Source organism: Mustela lutreola, chromosome 17 (genome assembly GCF_030435805.1).
Source record: "Mustela lutreola isolate mMusLut2 chromosome 17, mMusLut2.pri, whole genome shotgun sequence".
NCBI lineage: Eukaryota > Metazoa > Chordata > Mammalia > Carnivora > Mustelidae > Mustela > Mustela lutreola.
This window is the reverse complement of record NC_081306.1, coordinates 6,967,131-6,984,423: the sequence shown is the minus strand read 5'-3', so window position 1 is coordinate 6,984,423 and position 17,293 is coordinate 6,967,131. Positions and strand designations below refer to the sequence as shown.

The following is a 17,293-nucleotide window of genomic DNA, read 5'->3' as shown; positions in this document are numbered from 1 at the left end:
CCCACAACAGGCTCCCTGCTAAAGAGCATCCTAATGAAATGAATGGGTCAGCCAGGAATTTAAAGAAGAATTTTAAAACTTCATGGAAACAAATGAAAATGTAATAAAAAGTTAAGATAACAAATTATCTTAGCATGCTAGCTAGACTACCGGTCTTTGATTAATCCACCTAGGATTTAAAGAGTTGATGAGGGGCACCTGGGTGGCTCAGTGGGTTAAAGCCTCTGCCTTTCGGCTCAGGTCATGATCCCGGGGTCCTGGGATTGAGCCCCTCATCGGGCTCTCTGCTCAGCAGGGAGCCTGCTTCCTCCCCCCCCCCCACTCTCTCTCTGCCTGCCGCTCTGCCTACTTGTGATCTCTGTCTGTCCAATAAATAAATAAAATCTTAAAAAATATATATGTTCTTAAAGTTCTTTGTATTTCCTTGGTGTTGGTCGTGACCTCTCCTCTTTCATTCATGCTATTATTCTGGGTCATTTCCCCTTTCTTTTGGATAAGTCTGGCTAGGGGTTCATCAATATTAATAATTTCAAAACCAGCTCCTAGTTTCATTGATCTGTTCTGCTGTTCTTCTGGTTTCTATTTCATTGATTTCTGTTCTAATCTTTACAATTTCTCTTCTGCTTGGTTTAGGCTTTATTTGCTCTTCTTTTCCCATCTCCTTTAGGTATTACGTTAGCTTATGTATTTGAGACTTCTTGTATTTTTTTTTTAAGATTTTATTTTTTTATATGACAGGCAGAGATCACAAGTAGGCAGAGAGGCAGGCAGATAGAGAAGTGGAAGCAGGCTCCCTGCTGAGCAGAGAGCCTGATGCGGGGCTCAATCCCAGGACCCTGGGATCATGACTTGAGCCGAAGGCAGAGGTTTTAACCCACTGAGCCACCCATGTGCCCCAGAGACTTCTCGTATTTTTTTATAAAGGTTTGCATTGCTATGTACTTTCCTCTTAGGACCACCTTTGCTATATTCCAAAGGTTTTGAACACCTGTGTTTTCATTTTCATTTGTTTCCATGAAGTTTTAAAATTCTTCTTTAAGTTCCTGGCTGACCCATTCATTCTTCATTAGGATGCTCTTTAGTCTCCAAGTCTTTTTCCAAATTTCGTCTTGTGATCGAGTTCCAGTTTCCCAGCATTGGGTCTGAAAATACGCAGGTAATAATCCAAGTCTTTTGGTATCAGTTGAGACCTGATTTATGACTCAGTGTGTGATCTATTCTGGAGAATGTTCCATGTGCACTGGAGAAGAATGTGTATTCTGTTGCTTTAGGCTAGAATGCTCTGTAAGTATATATCCCCTAAGTCCCTCTGATCCAGTGTGTCATTCAGAGCTCTTGTTTCCTTGTTGACCTTCTGCTTAGATGATCTGTCTATTCTGTGAATGGGGTGTTGAAGCTCCCTACGTTTATTGTATTATTATCAAAATGTTTCTTTAATTTGGTTATTAATTGGCTTATATAATTGGCTGGTCCCAAGTTAGCATAAATATTTATAATTCTTAGACCTTTCGGTTGGGTATAGACCCTTTAAGCATGCTATAGCATCCTTCTTCATCCCTTACTACAGTCTTTAGTTTAAAATCTAATTTGTCTGATATAAGGATTGCTATCCCAGCTTTCTTTTGAGGTCCGTTAGCATGATAAATAGATCTCTACCCCCTCACTTTCAATCTGGAGGTGTCTTAAGGTCTAAAATTGTAGATAGCATATCTTTAGATAGCTTATCCAATCTGATACCCTGTGTCTTTTTTTTTTCCAAAGATTTTATTTGTTTGTCAGAGACAGAGAGAGAACGAGCACAAGCAGGCAGAGTGGCAGGCAGAGGCAGAGAGAGAAGCAGCCTTCCTGCCAAGCAAGGAGCCCAATGCAGGACTTGATCCCAGGACCCTGGGATCATGACCCCAGCCAAAGGCAGCAGCTTAACTGACCGAGCCACTCAAGCATCCCACCCTCTGTCTTTTGGTTGGAGCATTTAGCCCATTTACATTCAGAGTAACTATTGAGAGATATGAATTGAGTGCCATTTTATTACCTCTAAAGTCTGTGTGTCTGTAGATTGTTTCTTCCTGATCTCTCTTACTTTGGGGCTCTCTCCTCGCTTTGAAGATCCCCCTCTAATATTTTTTTTACAGGGCTGGCTTTGAGTTTCTGTTTGCCAAAAAGCCCTTTATCTCTCCTTCTCTTTTTTCTTTTTTCCATTCCAATTAGTTTCTTATTTTATCAACTCTTCTTTTTGTCTTTTTAAATTTTCATTTTCTACATCTTTCCATTCTGAATGACAGCCTTGCTGGAGAAAGTATTCTTTGCTGTATGTTCTCATTTAGTACCCCAAGGATATCATGCCAGCCCTTTCTGGCTTCCCAGGTCTCTGGTTAGGTCTGCTGCCAGCCTAATGTTGCCATGCCTGTAGGTTAGGAACCTTTTGTCTTGAGATGCTTTCAGGATTTTCTCTTTGTCTCTGAAAATTTGCGGGCTTCCCTACTATATGACACAGTATTGATCTATTTTTATTGATTTTGAAAGGGGTCATCTCTACCTCTTGAACTTGTATGCCTGCATTCTTCCCCAGATGAGAGAAGTTTCCAGCTATGATTTGTTTGAATATACTCAGTCTCATTCTCTCTTTCTCCCCTGGGACCACAAAAATTCTAATATTGTTTCACATTATGGTTTTACTGATTTCTTGAAGCTTTCCCTCATGGTCCATTAGTTGCTTTTCTCTCTTTTCCTCAGCTTCCTTCCTTTCCATTCACTTGTCTTCTATGTCATTTCCTCTCTCTTCTGCCTCATGTACTGCAGCTGTTAGAGCATCCAGTTTAGACTGCATCTCAAAGCATTTTTAATTTCAGCCTGATTACATGTTATTTCTGCACTAAGAGATTTTTCTAGTGTCTTTTATGTTTTTTTTCAAGCCCAGCTAGTAACATTATAATCATTATTTCAAATTTCAGCTTTGACATTTTACTTATACCCCTATGGATTAGATCTATGGCAGAGAGTATTTGCTCTGGTTCTTTATTTTGTTGTGAATTCTTCCTCCTATTCATTTTGCCAAGAGAAGAATCAATGAACAAGAGAGCAAAATAAAAAATATCAACCATGATCCAGGCAAAAAACACACTAGTGAAATTCAAAGAGGTCAGAAACCAAAAACTAAAGAAAAAAAATGTGGGGCCAGGGAGGGCAAGGTGAAAAGAGAATATAATTTCCCAGGTGGTCAAACCTCCAGGAAGTACTGGGTGTATTTTGGTCTGTTTGTTAAGACACCAAATCCCAAAAGTGTAAAATCACCAAAATTACATACAAACATAACACTGAATACAGTGAAAGGAAGCAAAAAATGAAGAATATATCTAAAAAATGTAAATGTAGAAAATGAAAATTTAAAAAGACATATAAAGAAGAGTTGATAAAATAAGAAACTAATTGGAATGGAAAAAAGAAAAAAAGAAAAGGAAAAATTTTAGACTGAAAGATCAAAACCTTTGAATTCTATTTACTGTTTTCCCCCAGTGTTGGAATTTTGCACTCCTCTGTGCTCCTAAACTTGGTGTTCACCTGTTCTTCCAGGTGTTTTCTGGGGAAGGGGCCTGCTGTGCTGATTCTCAGGCATCTCTGCCTGGGGCAGTTATACCGCGCCTTGCCAGGGGGCCAGGCCAATGTAAACTGCTTCTGGTTGCTCTGTGCCGCTCTTGTTCCCTGAAGCCTTTGTGGGCCACTTTAGAGGATGAAAATAAAAATGCCTGGGCCCCAATTTCCAGCCCCAGAGTGAAAGATCTTGGTCCACTCTTCTCAGTAAACCGTCAGGGATAAGCAGTCTTCACTTTTGTGTGTACCAGACCCTGCAGTCTCCTGTGGCTCGTGCCTGCCCCAGTCCTCCTGGGAGAAGGCAGAAGGTCACCGATTTTTCTGTCCTGCAGCGCCCCCACAACAGCTACTGCCCAGCCTAGCCACGGTTTGCGGATTATGGCAAACCTTGTTGAGAAACCCCTGCTCTGGCCCCTGACCCTATCCAATTTTCCCACTCCAATGCCTGGGAACTCTGCCGGCTAAGACACCCCATGCTTCCTGTGACCCCAGAGGTCCTGAGACCACACTGCCCCACCTTGGATTCTGCCCCACCTCACCACCTGAGTAAGCAAATCTCTCATTGGAGCAGATTTCTAAATGTTCTGATTTTATGTTTTAGGGCTACATCACTTTCCTATGGCCGGCTTACACAGGCTCCCGCTCTACACAGAGGATCTTCCCACATATCCCTGCAGATTCATTTCTCTGCACCTCCTACATTGCAAAAAGTGGTCACTTTTCTATCTGTAGAATTCCAACAATTATTTCCTTATGTCTCAGGTTGAATTCATAGGTGTTCAGAATTATTAAATAGTTATCTAGCTAAATTCAAGGGACCAGATAAAATGAGGTCCCCTACCAGTCCACCATCTTGCCTTTCTCCCTCAGTTTATTACTTTTTTTTTTAAATCTTATTTATTTGACAGAGAGAGAGATCACAAGTAGGCAGAGAGGCAGGCAGAGAGAGGGGGAAGCAGGTTTACCGCTGAGCAGAGAGCCAGATGCGGGGCTCGATCCCAGGACCCTGAGATCATGACCTAAGCCGAAGGCAGAGGTTTAACCCACTGAGCCACCCAGGTGCCCCAGTTTATTACTTTTTTAAAAAAGATTTAGAGAGTGAACGGGGATGGGGGAAGGGCCAGAGGGAGAGAGAATCCTGAAGCAGACTCCGCTAAGCAAAGAGTCCAACATGGGGCTCGATTCAGGATCCTGAGATCATGACCTGGACCTAAACAAAGAGTTGGGAGACTGAGCCACCCAGGTGCCCCTCCATTTAGTTTAAATGTTAAAGACATTTATTAATTCACAAGATATCCAATGAGGGGCAGAGCAGGCTCCAGGCCGGCAATAACTTGGCATGCCTCTAGGGACCCAGTCTCCTTCCACTATTTCTCCTTGACCCAGCCTCAGGATAACTCACAGCTGCCAGAAGACCTTCAGTGTTAATCTGGGCTTCAGTTCCCTGGTTTATAACACTAAAACTTTGGTTTCTTGTACAGTAGACTGGGGAGAGTTTAGGCTACTACAGCATTTTCCAGGTTGTATAGACCAGAGCAGCATTTTCTACGTTGTAGCTATTGTATTTATTGATTCCTGGTTTTCCCACTATGACCTGCTTAAAGGATGTGGAAGGACTGGTAGGTGATACAAAGCCACAGGAAATGCTTACTCATTTATGAATTTGAGGAAATATTGTTAGGAAGCAATCCTGGATCTCCTTTTCTATGGACACAGAACTTGTGGTTGAGCAGTTTTCTGACTGGCTCTTGCCAGTGAGTTTGCTGAGGGAATAAATGGTGGCAGGTCTTTTAGGTGAGGTATGAGGTGAGGTTCTGTGCTCTGTAGGGTCCTGGGAAATGAGTTATGTACATGAGCAAAGAGAGTGAAGAAATGGCCACTGTGCGGAGGATGAGGAGCTGTGTATGTGAGCACCAAGATGGATGGCTGAGTCCGCTGCTGAGATTTATAATGGAGCACGAAATGTGCCCCAGTTGACCATTGGAGGTAGCTGATTGTCCTCCTTGACCTGGTTCCTGAGAACTGGGCCAGAACCTACTGACCTCGCCTCACCTGCCTCCTTTCCTCCCTTCCAAGTCTGCAGTAAGCCTTGGATACTGGCATGATCTTTCCATCTAGCATTTTGTAAGACTATCTAAGGAGAGGAAGACAACCGAAATTAACAGAGGCAAGTGACCCCATCCCTCTCAGTGTCCCCTTCCTGGCCCAGAGGCCCGAGGTTTTAGGGACTCATTCTTCAAAAGAGAGAGTTAGTGTTCACGCTCTCCAGTGGCATATGAAAGTGCTCATTTCCCAACATCCTCAAAAACACTGTGTATTAGGAACCTTTTCAGTGTTGTTAATCTGATATGTGAAAAATGGTATCTTATGGTAACTTTATATTTCTCTCATTTTGGGGTTGAAGTTGAAAATCATTTTATATGCTTAAGAGCCATTTATGTTGTACTGTGAGCTGTTAAGTAAGGGATTACTTTCTTGACCTTATTAAGATGGTAGTAACACTATTAAGCTCTGCAGCCTCTAGCAAGCAGTGAAAGGACTTGAGATGGGAGGGTGACTCAGTCTCACCCAGATTGAGAAATTAGCCAAATGACCCTGGTCCTTGGGCATGCAGGGAATCCTGGCCCTAAAGATGGAGCCTAGGGGTAGATTCTGTAAAAAAGACAGACAGTTTTAAGTGGTGGTCCCTGACAATAAGGACATGGACCTTACTTTGAGCTGAGCATGAACTAAGGCTTTAGGAAGATGGAGCCAGGCCTGCCTAAGAGGCATGAAGCTTCCTTCCTGGGTCCCTGAGGCAACTTTCCTAACCAGAGGCAGGGACCCACCTTGGAGCCCTGGGGAGCTGGGTGCCTCAGGCAGCATGGCAGCAGCCTGCCTGCCTTCTTCCTCTGCCTGGGCTGGCATGTCCAGGCTGCAGTACACTGTAGAGTGCTTTCCAAATAGGGTGTGGTGAGCATCTTTAAAGTTTTTGTTTCAATATCCAGTCTGTTGTGGACAATATTCTATAACATACAATAAAAATGATTTCTAAGAAATAAAATGCAAGGTAACATGTAAAGTACAAGCTCAAATTATTTATTAGGAGAATCAATACACATAGAACTCCTATATCACCTTGCAGTATGTTTCTAAATGCTACTCAAATTTCATTCTTAAGATAGTTCTACTTTAAGCAACAGGACTTTAGGGCACAGATTTTATTTTCCTTTCCCCCTCTTTTATTTCCCATCGCCTTTACCCCAGCTCCCCACCCTGGAGCTGAACAAGTCCATTTATTCAGCAACATGTGCTTGTACCTTCCCCTCCTGCAGAGAGTCTGTATAGCCATTTTATAACCATAGATGCTTTTACCCACAGAGGATGGAGATGAAGGAAACAGGGTAAGAGATAAAGGCCTTTTTTATTTATTGACCACATTTCGTGATCTGAAAATATTATTTTGTCACCATTTCACATTTTGAGTTTTATCTGAGTCCTAAGCAGTTTGTACTTGGCCACAAAAAAGCATATTTCAAAGAGGAATATTAAGATCTGATGTTTTGATGTAAAACACTTGTCTTTCCTATATACAATCATGGGACATTTTAATTTTGAAAGATTTTATTTATGTATTGGATAGGGAGAGCATGAGGGGCAGAGGGAAAGGGAAAAGCAGGCTCCCAGCCGAGCAAGGAGACTGATGTGGGGCTTGATCTCAGGCAGTCAAAGGCAGACAGTTAACTGACTGAGCAACCCAGGTGCCCCACAAGGCATTTTATTTGTAAGATCATTATTTCTACCATTAAATCATTAAATAGATTCTACTTACTTTGGTTCCAGCAGCTTCAAATTAAAAAGAAACAAAAAAAAAAAAGGAAGAGAATGTGGAAAGTCCCTATTTCTCCCATGAGTCCACAGATAAATTGCTGACCCTGAAGAAGAGCAGCAGAATCTTCATTTGCTCTTCTGGGGTGGGCTGTGCAGGGATGATTTCCAACCTCACTGAGGGATAGCTGGTCTCTGTGTCTCTCTCAGAATATTTTCCTCAAGTCCATTCTGTCAGGTAGCTGTCTTCAGTTGAAATGCTTTATCAATGTCATTGTAAAGTTCTAAATTTAAGGCTGGGATGGAGACCACTTTCTGGAGATTAAAGGTAAATGAACATTCGCCCTCTTATTTCCTGAATTGTTTCATTTGTGAAGGTGGCCCCCGGTTCAAAATGTTAAAAATATATTCAGAGGGAATGCAGTGACTGCCTGTCTTGTGCCCCTGTCCCCAGCTGCTTGTACCTGCTGCCACTGTCAGCCAAGTACTTGATGTCACCGGGGCCCTGATGAAGGATGGGTGCGTGGCTTCTCATCCTTTGCTGTTACAAACACGGGTTCTGATAAAAACCCTTGTAGACATGTCCTCTGCATGTGTGGAAAACACTGCCAGTGGGATTATGAGCCCCAGAGCCTCTGCATCTGCTGTATTGATGGTCACAAAGATTTTATGGTCATCATGACAGTGTCTTCAGTACAGTTTAGAGATGTGCAAGGCTGGTGATAGTGATATGACACAGAGGCCTTTTGTAGCTATTCCCTGATTTGATCTCTCACCCGCTCTGTTAACAAGTAAAAACAGGTATAACTATACTCACAGGAAAGGAAACAAACCCAGTTAGTGGCAGAACAAGGACCAAATGGACTGAAGCTCCCACAAGAAAAAGCTAGATGCTTTTCCACAGTGGACCAAGTCAGTTTTATGACCTGCAAAGATTTTTCTGTATTGGTGGCCAGGGATTTGGCCTAGGCCATTTCCTGGGGGGAGTAGATGGCAGTGAGGCTTCTTTCCTGGGCCACATCTTCAATTTCACCTGAGGAAAGGAACTTTCCATAGCAATGACACAGACCTTGCTGATGTCAACTGGGCAGAGTAAGACATCAACAGACTCTCCAAATGAGATCCTAACACTGGAAGCAGAAGTGACATACTAGAAGAACTTGTCCCAGTCTTCATCCCAGGGACCTAATAGCTTAGACTCAAATACAGTCTGGAAACTGAAGAGCACCAGGGATAGAACAGCATTGGATGAAGGGGTTGAATGACAACCATCGTGCTATTGCAGAATGCTCATCAGGAGAAACTGGCAGACATGAATGAGGGGCACTGCGAGCAACTAATCAATTGTGAAAAATGGATGGAAGACGTACAAAATCAAGACTCTGCTGGGAATGTAAAAAATGGCTTACTTGAAGAAAGGGAAACCAAGCTTAGAAGGTTGAAGCAACAACTTGCAGAGATGCAGCAGCTGAATGACAGTTTAATCAATGTTGCATCTGATCTCAGAGCAAAACCCCAAAAGTTGCTTTTGGAGCTCTAAGATGTAAGACATCAACTGAAAGAATCTATTCTGTGGAACAACAAGGATTCTCTGGAAAACAACATTGCTGTGAGGGCTCTAAAAATAGGGAAAGGACAGTTACTAGCAAAATTGTGTGGGCCCAAAAAGAAGCTGTTGGAAGAGACAAACAAGTCTGAGCAAATTTTCAAAGAATTGTCACTGGTGGAGCATACACATTTCATTCAACTCGATCAAGAGAAAGATCTGGAAATACTATACCTTCAAAAGAGGATCAAGCAGATGGATGCCAACCATAAAGAAACAAAGAAACTGCTGTCCTCTGCTTTGGAGGAGCAGAAGCAATAGACACAACACATTAAAGAGAAAGACATGTATATTGAAGAGCTTAGAGAAAGGCCAGAGCTTCAGGAGGAATTCCGTAAATCGACCAAAACCTTAAGAAGCAATGGCATTTTACAACCGTCTGTGGAGGACAAAGACATTTGTCCCCCACCTGGAACAGACAAAAATCCTCATGTGAATGTGGACCTGGAGTGGCTAAGACAACAGAGTCTCACTGTCCCTGTAGTTGACCCTAAAGTCTTAGATGAGTTGAAAGACCTCACACCAAGTTCAATGATCTCAAGGAGTTAAAACATGATCTTGGGGTGCCTGGGTGGCTCAGATGGGTAAGCAGCCTCCTTCGGCTCAGGTTGTGATCCCGGGGTCCTGGGATCAAGTTCTGTGTCAGGGTCCCTGCTCAGCAAGGAGCCCCCTTCTTCTCTCTCTGCCTGCTACTCCCCCTGCTATTCTCTCTCTTTTTGTCAAATAAATAAATAAAAATTTTTAAAAGGAGGATCTCAAGGAGGAAGTAAAAGAACAACCAGAGATCATTGACAACCAACAGCAGGGGAACATGGGACTGCTGCAATCTTTACAAGAGCAGAAGCAGAAAGCAGACCACCTTCATACCAACAGGAGATGAATGTTAAACATACTCAGCTTTCAGTGAAAGACAAGCAGATTCAGAATTTGCAAGACACTGTAGAACAGATGAAAGCCTGGTTGCCTGACAAAAATTGTCCTGTGAACAAAGACCTGTAGCGACTGAAACAACAGAGTCACACTGTCCCTCTGGTTGACCTAAAATCCTAGGCGAAACTGTAAAACTGGAGTGTGACGTCTTTCAACTCAATGAGTTAAAAGATGACCTTGAGGGGGAAATAAAAGAGCAATAGATCATTGACAACCAGGAGCAGGGGAAGGTAGCACTGCTTCAATCTTTACAAGAGCAAAAGCAGAAAGTGACCATCTTCAACACCAGCAGGAGCAGATGAGTATTGAAGATGTTCAGCTCCTTTCAGCAAGACAAGCAGATTCAGAATTTGCAAGATACGATAGAACAAATGAAATCCCAACTGCCTGACAAAAGCCTACACATTCCAACAGAACACTGTGATGATACTGAAGTGACAATTCAGCCTCTGACTAGAGAGAATGGAAGTGAAAAACCACGATTTATTAGAAGAGGAAGAAGTTTAACTTACTTTTTTAGAGTGATCAAGGAGCAAGAAGTCATTGAATGAACACCTACAGGAAACATCAATGTGGATTCAGAAGTAAATCAATTAAAGCAACTGTAAGTATAACTAGCTTTACGAGAGTGAGAAGTAGTGGAAGGAGCTTAAATCCCAAGGCCACACCAAGACACTCTGGGCATTGGAGTCTGCTCTCCCTCTCAGTGACTATCTTGTGAGTTAATAAATGTCTTTACCATTTAAAGGAAATGGGCACCTGGTAGGCTCATCAGTTGAGGCCAACTCTTGGTTTTGGCTCTGGTCATGATCTTGGGGTCCTGGGACCGAGCTGTGCATCAGACTCCTCAGTGAGGGGGCTGTTCCAGGATGTTCTCTCCCTCTGCCCCTCTCTCCCACTCTCTCTCAAATAAATAAATCTTTTAAAAAAATAAACCAAATGGAGTTGTTCTTCTGTTACTTACACACTGAAACATCCTAAGTGATATTCTAAGTGTATTAACCCATTTCTGTTCCCTTGATGAATAAGCTCAAAGCAGGAGGGTGTGTGTGTGTGTATGTGTGTGTGATGTCACCCGGCCCAGTTCTGAGCTCACAGAAGCAGACAGATACTATACCTTCTCTTCATATCCATGGACAAATCGAACTGCTGCCTTGACTACAGTCAGTGCTAATGCTGTACAAACATGTCCCCCCACCTCATCTCCCACATTCATGTTTCCACATCAGCAGACACCTGTAAGAAAGCACATACCCTTGGCGACTCAAGGCAATAAGTCAACACCGAAACACAATAAGGGACAAAATTACCTACAAGCCCAGATTGTCCAAGGAAAACTGACCCACAGAGTTTTAAGAGTAAACAGGATCCATTGTCTAGTAGTGCTTTTCAAACAAAGAATTGCTACCCATCCATGTCAGAAGATCAATGTAATTAATAAACTAAAAGGAGTTAGACCCAGAAACATCTTAAGTATTACCCGGAGCACATGACCTCATTTCCATTTGCTTGATGAGTAAGCTGAAAGGGGCAAGGTGTGTGTGCTTGTGTGTGCATGTGTGAGTGCAGGGTGTGTGTGTGAGAGAGAGAGATATCACCCTGCTAGGTCTGAGTTCCCAGAAGCAGATAGTCTGGAGCCTTTATAAACCGGTAACGAGTTTCAGGAGAAACTATAAAAGAGGAAACTGAACAGGCCATCCTGGAGGGAAATTACTAAAGTCATCATAAAGGAATATATAAAGGAGGAATTTCCTCCCCCCCGCCCTCCAGTAACAGAACCAAAGGAGGGAAGAATTGCTACTGTGCCAGGGCAAGTGGCACCGTCCCCATTGGCTCCACCATCCTATAAGAAGGCGCCATTTAGTGAAAAGGGTGAAAAATCATGCTATCATCCATTCAAAAAGGACTCACTGAAGCAAAGTGAGCAGGAGACCTAGACGCCTTACATTTTAATTTCCCAATTACTATTAGAGAACATGTCGCTCCAGGACATGATCCCAACAACCCTAATGGTTTCTATGAGGCCATGCATGAGCCATTTCCCTTCAAGTTATTGAAGGAATTAAAACAGGCAGTACAAAACTATGGAGTCAATTCCCCATATACAACAGGAATCATTCAAGGCATCTGAGAAGAAAATCAACCTATTCCGATTGATGGGTTATTACTAGAAAAAACAGTCTTATCCTCAAGTGAGTTTTTACAATTTAACATGGTGGCAATATCATGCAGAAACAGCAGCTGCCCATAACACAGCTAATAATGTTCCTGTTTCCATGGAGCAGCTCATGGGTGTTGGGCCGTGGGCCTGGCTGCAAGATCAAGTACTAATGAGTGATCAAGCTATTGAGCAGCTCCAACATTGTTGTTTGAGAGCCTGGGAGAGAACAGAATCCCAAGGCGAGAACTGCTCTTCTTTTCAAAAGGTAGCACAGGGTCCTAAAGAACCCTTTACTGATTTTATTGTGGGAATACAAGAAGCTATTAAAAAACAGATAAATTAATCTCAAAGCTGCTGATACTATTATTCAGCTACTGGCATTTGAAAATGCCAAGGCTTATTGTAAAAAAACTGATTTTACCCTTTAAAGGCAATAAAACATTAACAGACAATATTAAGCTATGCCAAGGAGTGGGGACAGAGACCAAAAAAGCTGATTTGTTAGCTCAAGCTGCTCTGATCACAGGAAAATTTAAAGCACAATGTTTCAACTGTGGGCAGACAGGGCATACAAAAGCTCAACGTAGGCAACAAGGAAAATTCTCCCTGCAAAATGCAAGACATGAGCCACCAGGTCTCTGTCCTAAATGCAAAGAAGGAATCCATTGTGCAAATTGATGTCATTCAAATTCCACAAGGATGGATCCCCCTTCAGGGAAACTTACTTTGGGGCAAGCCTTCAACCCCACAAAACAAGGTGGCCAATTCTTCCTTTGAACCCAGATTTCAGACAAATGTACCATTTTAATTTTAAGTAATGCCAGATTAGATATCCCATTCCCAAAGATCATCTCTTAATGCCTGCCGAGATTCCCACTAAAATTCCAACTAATATTTTTGGCCCTTTACCAAAAGGAACCACTAGGTTACTTTTGGGATGATATGGCCTCACCTCAAAGGGAGTATTAGTCCACACCAGTGTTATTGATTCAGATTATACCAGTGAAATTTCAGTGATGATAACTACTGTGGCTCCATACTGTTTCCAGTAAGGGGACTGCATTGCCCAGTTGCTACTTTTATGCTATTTGCAGGGACAATTTAAAAACATGGAAAGACAAAGAGGCGACCCACAGAATGGGAGAATATATTTGCAAATGACACTACAGGCAAAGGACAGATATCCAAGATCTATAAAGAACTCCTCAAACTCGACACTCAAAAAATAGATAATCACATCAAAAAATGGGCAGGAGGCATGAACAGACACTTCTTCAAAGAAAACATATAAATGGCTAATGACATAAAAAAATTTTCATCATCACTAGCCATCAGCGAGATTCAGATCAAAACCACATTGAGAAACCACCTTACTACAATGGTCAAACAAACAAGAATGGCCAAAACTAACAAGACAATAAACAAGCATTAGAGAAGATGTAGAGAAAGGGGAACTCTCATACTGTTGGTGGGAATTCAATACTGTTGGTGGGAATTCAAGTTGGTAGAGCTGCTTTGAAAAACAGTGTGGAGATTCCTTAAGAAACTAAAAACAGAGTTCCCCTATGACCCTGCAATTGCACTACTGGGTATTTACCCCAAAGATACAGTGGTAGGGAAAAGAAGGACCATCTGTACCCCAATGTTCACAGCAGCAATGGCCACAGTTGCCAAACTGCGGGAAGAGCCAAGATGCCCCTCTTGGGGCATAATAAAAGAAGATATGGATAAAGAAGATATGGTCCATATATACAATAGAGTATTATGCCTCCATCAGAAAGGATAAGTACTCAACTTTTGTATCAACATGGACGGTACTGGAGGAGACTATGCTGAGTGAAATAAGCAGAGAGAGTCAATTATATGGTTTCACTTACTTAGTGGAGCATAAGGAAATAAGATGGAGGATTTTGGGTGAAAGACAGGAGAAGTGAGTTGATGTAAATTGGAGGGGGAGATGAACCATGAGAGACTATGGACTCTGAGAAATAAACTGAGCGTTTTGGAGGGGATGTTTGGGAGAGCCTGATAGTGGGTATTAAGGAGGGCTTGTATTGCATGGAGCACTGGGTGTGGTACATAAACAATGAATCTTGGAACACTGAAAAAGTAAAATAAAATTGAAAAAAAAAAAACCACTCGGTGCTCATCACCACACATTCCCCCCCTTCGTACCCATCACCCGTTACCCCATCCCCCCACCCACCTCCCCTCTGAAACCCTCAGTTTGTTTCCCGGGGTCCAAAGATTCAGTTATTCTAGATCCCTCACCCTCAGTCTAGCTGTAAGGCATGCTGGGAAACTGAGCATCTCACCTGGTGAGTTTCTACAGTTGGAGACCCACTTGGTCTCCCACCACCAAAACTTGTACAGTAAGGGGAAGCCCTCTTTCCAGGTTTTTCTCAAAAGTCACCTTCTCAGTGAGACCACTCTATTTAAAACTCTAATACCTCCTTCCCCTAGCACTTGTCATCACCCTTCTATGCTATATTTTCCCCCCATGGCTCTTGCCACCATCTCATTATTTACATGCTCATCTATCTCTCCCTTCCCAAATGTGAGCTCCAGAAGGTGAGAATGCGTGTCTGCTTTATTCACTGCTGTGCCCCCAATGCCAGGAATGGTGTCATGAACACAGTAGGCTCTCAGTGAACACTGTCGAACAAATGAAGGAAGGAAGGAAGGGAGGGAGGAATTCTCCAAACACAGGGAGATCAAAGATCCCGAGAATCCAAACTTTCAACAAATTCTCACTATAAAAAGCCTATGGAAAGGACATATAACAACCTATCTAGGAAATAAATCAGACAGAGCTCCCTAAGGGAAAGGATACTTGAGCTGAGTCTTCAGAAAAGGCAATGCAGACAAATCAAATAAGGAACACACTGAAGCAGTTAGGTGGAATTCTGAGAATGTGTTGTTTTATATTTCACAGTCGTGGATGCTCCCTAGCCAAGCTCCTGCATCTTTTCTGTATGGAAGAGGCCCTTGTTTGGACCGAGGCAGCATCAGGCTTGACTGTGAAAAGCCAAGATCAGAACGTGGAGGTGGAAAACATCTCACTGAAAGCATCCAAGAGTGAGTTCTTTACAGAATAGAGTGGTAGATTCCAAGGAACACCTGTCACCATGAACAAAAAGGTATTACTCTGAACGTTTTTCCCAAGAAAGGCAATCAGAGCAGTGACAAAATCAAGAATGATCAAACCCAAAGGCAAATGAGTTTATCTCCAGTTTAAAGGTGCTTGTGTTACTACTGGGATAGCTTTTGGTTTAAGTGATCTTACTGCCATAGAACTTTTTGTAATGCATCAAAATTTGTAGGCTGGGAAGGCTAGGTAGGGTAGGTGGCGGGGTTAGTATTTGATGTTCGATTCAGTAAACAGAATTCATCCTTCTACAGAGTCCTTTATAAGAAATACTGCCAGAGGCTTTATGGTCCAACAAGATGGAGTTTGAATGACTTAAGTTATTGGCTTTCAGACTGAATGCACTTTTATGAATATGCTGACTTGCCCCTGCACTACATGAAGTGATGTACAGCTATTCTCGACATACTTTCTGTCACCACCACTCTTCTGTCTTCAGCTCATTCCCAGAGCATCAGGATGACATTAAGTGACAACTTCTGTCGTATTCCCACTACACAGGGAACTGCTCTTGCATCTTTCAATGGATCCCTTCAGAAGGGCAATTCACAAGATTTTGCACAGACACAAGAGAAATAAGGGCGCTTAGAAGGATGAGCTCCCAATGACCACACGGTGGATCAACTCTTCCAGCAAATACCACCAACTCAGTCTCAACTACTGGACAGTTTCCCAGGTCCTAGGGATGTGAATGGGACCCAAAGGCAACCCTGGTATCTTGTGCCTCATCTCATCTCCTTATGGCATTCAAATAAATAGTAATCAATAGGCAATTTACATCTCTGCTGCAGCATTTGCTAAAAATGCCAAGGGAAAAAGTGCACTGCCTTAGTGCACAGCAAAACTCAAAACTCCTCTCCCAGGGCTGTCTCTGTTCTCATCATTCCATACATAGCCCCTGAGACTCACTCATAAATCAAACCCTAGCAGCCTTTCTGCTTTTTCTCACTTCCCTATTTGGTGTCAGCTACTGGCTTCTTCCAGTTTTCCTTTTCTACCATCACCCAGATACTGTGTGAGAAAAGAGAGGAGTAAGCCAAGTGGGCCTGGGGCAGAAACAGATGGCACAGATTTACAACTTATATTTTCTTTTTTAACTTGTCATTTATTCCTCCTTCAAGGAGTGCCCATTCTGAGCATGGCTGTGTTTTAGTCAAACCAAGGTGTAAAATATTATGTTATCATCTGTGTGTTGATAAATAAGCCTTAGCATTAGTCAAAAAAAAAAAAAAAAAGAAAGAAAGAAAGAAAGAAAGAATTTAACAGTGAGCAAAGAAGCTTTAATGTCCTCAAATGTGATCCAGGAATAGCTCCTTTGTGAGAGTGGAGAAAACAGACCTGCTTTTTCCTAATTCCCAATGGCCAGTTTCTTAAAATCAATCTAGGAATCATTTGCGACAACATGGATGGAACTACAGCGTATCATGCTTAGCGAAATAAGTCAAGCAGAGAAAGACAACTATCATATGATCTCCCTGATATGAGGAAGTGGTGATGTAACATGGGGGCTTAAGTGGGTAGAAGAATAATCAATGAAACAAGATGGAATTGGGAGGGAGACAAACCATAAGTGACTCTTAATCTCACAAAACAAACTGAGGGTTGCTGGGGGAAGGGGGGTTGGGAGAAGGTGGTGGGATTATGGACATTGGGGAGGGTATGTGCTTTGGTGAGTGCTGTGAAGTGTGTAAACCTGGTGATTCACAGACCTGTACCCCTGAGGATAAAAATATATGTTTATAAAAAAAAATTTTAAAAAATAAAAATGAATCTAGGAATCAAGACAACAGTTTTTAAGATACACATATCAACACATTTCTTTTCTCAGCATACAGTTAAATAGCACTAACGACACTATCGTTGTGCAACCATCAACATTGTACATCTGTAGATCTCCACAAGATAAAAAATCTTCCCAGGGCGCCTGGGTGGCTCAGTGGGTTAAGCCGCTGCCTTCGGCTCAGGTCATGATCTCAGGGTCCTGGGATCGAGTCTCGCATCGGGCTCTCTGCTCAGCAGGGAGCCTGCTTCCTTCTCTCTCTCTCTGCCTGCC

The 17,293-nt window shown here is 42.5% G+C and overlaps 1 long non-coding RNA gene across 1 annotated transcript in view; it reads left to right on the top strand.

Moving 5' to 3' along the window:
• LOC131819947 (uncharacterized) overlaps positions 1-15,992 on the top strand; it is a 56,606-nt gene extending 40,614 nt beyond the window's left edge. The window contains exons 2-3 of the long non-coding RNA XR_009349415.1: positions 15,028-15,170; positions 15,742-15,992. This is a non-coding gene — a long non-coding RNA (uncharacterized LOC131819947). The remainder of the gene's footprint in view (positions 1-15,027; positions 15,171-15,741) is intronic.
• The last annotated feature ends 1,301 nt before the right edge of the window (positions 15,993-17,293 follow it).